The 5,009-nt window shown below is 37.9% G+C and overlaps 1 long non-coding RNA gene across 1 annotated transcript; it reads right to left on the bottom strand.

The window, feature by feature from the left end:
* Positions 1-3,046: 3,046 nt before the first annotated feature.
* Positions 3,047-4,793, bottom strand: LOC129541177 (uncharacterized). The gene is made up of 3 exons (XR_008682779.2): positions 4,669-4,793; positions 3,974-4,136; positions 3,047-3,580 (listed from the first exon to the last, which is right to left on the bottom strand). It is a non-coding gene; the product is annotated as an uncharacterized LOC129541177 (long non-coding RNA).
* Positions 4,794-5,009: the final 216 nt, after the last annotated feature.

Genomic DNA, 5,009 nt, shown 5'->3' with positions numbered 1-5,009 from the left:
ATGGGGTCACAAAGAGTCAGACACAACTGAGCAACTGAACAACAGCAAATTTTACAATGAAAGGTGGAGCGAATTTAATTTTTTAATGTCTCAATTATGTTCTGACCAGTATGGGCTAGAATAGGGCTTTATATTACTTACTATTAACTTTTACCTAACTTTTTCCATGATGATGATCAGGATATTTTAAAATCCTTATCCTGGAATCAGCATATTCGTTACTTCCTGCTTCAGCTTCAACCTCATGTCAGGTCTGAATCATGAAGCTGGGGTCAGTGTCATGCTACTTCCCATGAAGGTAGACACGTTCACTAATTTCTCTGCAGCCATGTGCAGATATACGACATGTTGCCAAGGATATGTCCAGATATGTTATGAGTGTTGAAGAGTTCTGTATAATTCTATTCTGTTTATTGTCACTCCCCCTCATCTCCTATTCACAGAAACCATCTGAATTCCAACGAGGGAGATATTAACAGATGGAAAATCTTGAATCCATGTTGATTTACTCTTTAGCTTTAGTAACAAATTTATTTTCACACACAAGTGATTGAAACACATCCATGTGTCTATCACAGATGACATTCTTCCATGTGTGAGAATTCCTCGGGGTACTGCTCCATTCACCCTGTGCACATTGTGTAGTCATTTAAGCAGTTATCCTAAGTGTTCCACATCCTTCCCAAATAATTAAAGAAACTCTCTCAAACCCTTGCCAAAATTCTGATTTCATTACATTTATTGTACTCCTTTTATATACAGGCTTTGAAAAAATGAAAGCCAGTTTGGCATAACTTTCTTTCCCCTTTTAAATTCTGATTATTACTGCTCTGTTTTTATTTTAAAAGCTTTAGAATCTTAACAAGGTCCATGTCAAACTCCCCTTTTCATGCTGTTTAGCAATCTACCTCCATTCATCAAGAAAAATCCAGAATTAGTGAATTTTTTTTCTTTGCAATTGGGATGTGATTTCTAGGTCCTTATTATTAAAATAGGCTTCCTTGCTGGCTCAAGTGATAAAGAATCAGCCTGCCACTGCAGAAGGTGCAAGTTTCATCCCTGGGTCAGGAAGATACCCTGGAGAAGGAAATGGCAACCCAATCCAGTATTCTTGCCTGGGAAATCCCAGGGACAGAGGACTACCTGTCAGAACTTAGCCTGTAGTCCATTGGGTTGCAAAGAGTTGGACATGACTGAGCTACTTACACATTATTAAAATAAAGAAAAGTTATTGATATTTGAATATTTATCTTGATTCTAGCTATTTTGCCATTACTGCTTGTTATTGTTGTGGTTTTACTCAAATTCATTTGGGGTTCTAGGGTTTCAAATATCATCAGCAAAAGCAGATAACTTGATCTCATCTTTTTGAAACCAGTTATTTTACATTCTTGGTGCTTTGCATTATCTAGAACTTCTAAGACAATGTTTAATATTAACAATAGAATGAACAAAAATTTGGAATTTCTTAGAAACTAAGACTAACGCTACTAGATAATTATTGGACCAAACAGAAATCAAAAGTGAAAAGATAACCAATGGGAATGAAAAAGATATTCTACCAAAATCTATAGAAATAGCAAACACTGAGTCAGGGGAAAGCATAAACGTATATATATATTCTTAGATGACTTCGTTATTAAAGAAATAAAGTAATAAAAAAATCAAAGGGGAGAAAAAAACTTAGTATCTATTTTAAGAAATTAGGGAAGAAAAAGGAACTAAGATGAAATTAATTTTAAAAAAGAACTTAGTATCCATTTTAAGAATTTCAGAAAGAAACTAAGATGAAATTAATTTAAAATTTTAAGTAATGACTCTGTTCTTCCTGTCTCCCTCTTACAGGGAGCTTTCTGATTACTTTGGACCCACTTCTTAAGTCTAGGATAATCCACCTCCCCCCATCCCCACCCTGCCACCATTTTAAGATCCTTAACTATAACTGCAAATGCATTTTTACCATATTAATACCATATTCATAGGTTCCAAAGATTAGAACATAAACTCTTTTTTTGAGAGGTGGGGGGGGGGTCATTATTTGGCTTACTACTCAAAAGTTGGGGCTAAGATTCTCTTTTCCAAAGCAATCAGTTTCCACTGAATGCTTATTAATTAGGTTTTCTTTACCATCTGTATCTTATTGCCTTTTTTGCTTGTTTGGTGCAATGGCACCAATTTGGTGTCAGGCCAGGTCTCTTTGGGCAGCTTTAATTCTTCCTCTCACTAGTACAGAACACTATAAAGTACTTATTTTGCCTTTCAAAATTGTTCTTTTTTCTTTTACATTTGCTTTCTTGCTGACTTTTAATCTCTTTCTTTCAAAGTTTCCAAATTCAAAAAGTACGAATATGCATAACAGTCAAACACGCACTCAAGGAATTCACTCATGATGACAGATGACATTTCAACACAGTAACTCATAAGTTTCTTTTCTTTTATTTTTTTAAAATTTATTTTATTGGAGGCAAATTACCTTACATTAATATATTGGTTGGTTTTGCCATACATTGACACGAATCCGCCCCGGGTGTACATGTGTTCCCTTTCTTGAAACCCCCTCCCACCTCCCTCTTCCCCATATCCTCCCTCCAGGTCATCCCTGTGCACCAGCCCCAAGCATCCTGTATCATGCGTCGAACCTGGACTGGTCACATATGATAATATACATGCTACAATGCCGTTCTCCCCAATCATCCCACCTTCACCCTCTCCCACAGAGTCCCAAAGACTGTTCTATATACCTATGTCTCTTTTGCAGTCTCGTATACAAGGTTAAGGTTACCATCTTTCTATATATGGAATTTAGAAAGATGGTAACCTTAACCCTGTATATAAGTTTCTTTTAATGTCAACAGAAGGAAGTTAAGTGTCCAGTGAATAATCTTGGATATTTGGCTGGATGGCATCACCGACTCTGTGGACATGAGTTTGAGTGAACTCCGGGAGTTGGTGATGGACAGGGAGGCCTGGCGTGCTGTGATTCATGGGGTCGCGGAGAGTCGGACACGACTGAGCGACTGAACCGAACTGAACTGAACTGAATCTGGGATTCTTTTCTCTTCACAAAACACACAACAAAAACTTATCTGAACAGTGTTATCAGCCCTTCATCCTTCCCATAACACACTGAGTACCTAAGACAAATTTCTTTTTTAAGGTTACTTTCAATCTGTCTTTCAAAGATGTCTAAGCCTGTAGTTGTCTATTTCACATGCATGAATTAACAGTAACACAGTATAGAGAGTAACAGTGCCAATTCTAGAATCAGACCAACCATAGTCAACCACAGCTCTACCAATTACTGAATTTAGGGAAACACTTAAGTAATCCAGTTCAGTTTTTCTATTGGCCAGATAAAAGTACTTAGCTGGATTAATGTGAATATTAAATAAAATAATTCATGGAAAGCACTCAGTCCAGGATAGTAGTAGTAATGTTAGTCACTCAGTCATGTCCAACTCTTTACGACCCAGTGGACTATGGCCTGCCAGTTTCCTCTGTCTATGGGATTCTCCAGGCATGAATACTGGAGTGGATCCTCCAGGGGATCTTCCCAAGCCAGGGATCGAACCCGGGTCTCCTGCAATGCAAGCAGATTCTTTACCCTCCAAGCTACAGTGCAGATCCTTAATCCTGGATAGACATGCCATAAATTCTCAACAAATATTACTTATCAGTTGTTTTTACAAAGGTACCATTAAAAATGTGCCAGACACATCAAACAGCGATTTGTTCCCCAGCTTTGATCAGCCTGAAAAACAGGCACCCTAATTCTGGAAACGATGGGACTACTGTGGAAAGAAAACTTAGGTTCTTATTCCCCTAGGCATATCATTAATGTTGTTGTTTATTGACTAAAAAGAAATATGTTGGTTTATGCTATCATTATCCTTAGATCCTGAAGGTAGTGATATTAGTAGTGTCATTGCTCAGTTGTGTCTGATTCTTTGCAACCCCACGGACTGTAGCTCACCAGATTCCTCTGTCCATGGGATTCTTCAGGCAAGAATCCTGGAGTGGATTGCCATTCCCTTCTCCAAAGGATCTTCCTGACCCAGGGATCAAACCTGGGTCTCCTGCATTGCAAGCAGATTCTTTACTGTCTGAGCTACAGGGAAGATCCTGAAGATATATTTCTTCAAAAGGAAACAGGAAAAAGAAAGATATAGTCCTCTAGAGTTTCTGTTACCATTAGTCATTTTTCTCCATTCTTTTCCTGATAAAGCTATAAAAACTCTTAAGACTCCAGAAGTTCCTTTACTTGTTTGGAGAGCTTGAAAAATTAGGACTACTGTTATTCAGATAAATCCTAGTAGCACCATGTCTCCTTTGCATGGCTGGAAGGAGGGCAGAAAACAGAGTTTGCTTAGCAAGGGTGAAACTGGAAGAGATGTATAGCAGAATAACTTTCTTATATCAAAGATGTAGACACAATTGTAGAGCTATTTGGTTGAAAATTTCTGAGGAAATCAAATGAATTAGTAAATTCAGTTGCTCAAACACAATAATTTAATAAAATGCAGATTTCTCCTTTCCCAGGATTTCCTTAAATCCTTCTTTATCTGCTTAAGTATTATCAGACTCCATAGTAGCAAATTATGCCAGCCTGGAAAAGAGTGAACAAATGATTCTTGAGGCATAAAGTCAAAATTTGCATAAGGCACCTACCTGTGGTTTCCTGGATAGCTGTTGAAATCATCACGGTACCCTGATGCTTAAATCTCAATATTTCACTTCAGTGTGGCCAAGCAATTCTGATTGAGTCCTTCCCCAAGCCCTATGAGTGTGGAGTGATGGTGTGCAGGCTCTTCATGTCACCTTCCCTCCCTCCAAGCTTTATTTAGAAATTCCAGAGGAGGTTAGTGGTGAAAGGTTGTTCAAGTGTTTTCCTCTCCTATTTATTCTCTTCAGAGCAATTACTCAAACACTCAGAAAGCCAAAGCAGCTATCTCACTCCATGTCTGGATCATGGAGCCCTAAGTATTTATAGGTCTTTGAGAATTCCAAGT

The sequence above is a fragment of the Moschus berezovskii genome, chromosome 4 (assembly GCF_049115385.1).
Source record: "Moschus berezovskii isolate FMDL1 chromosome 4, NW_MosBer_1.0, whole genome shotgun sequence".
Classification (NCBI taxonomy): domain Eukaryota; kingdom Metazoa; phylum Chordata; class Mammalia; order Artiodactyla; family Moschidae; genus Moschus; species Moschus berezovskii.
Note: the sequence above shows the minus strand (reverse complement) of the source record. Positions and strands in the feature narration are given on the sequence as shown.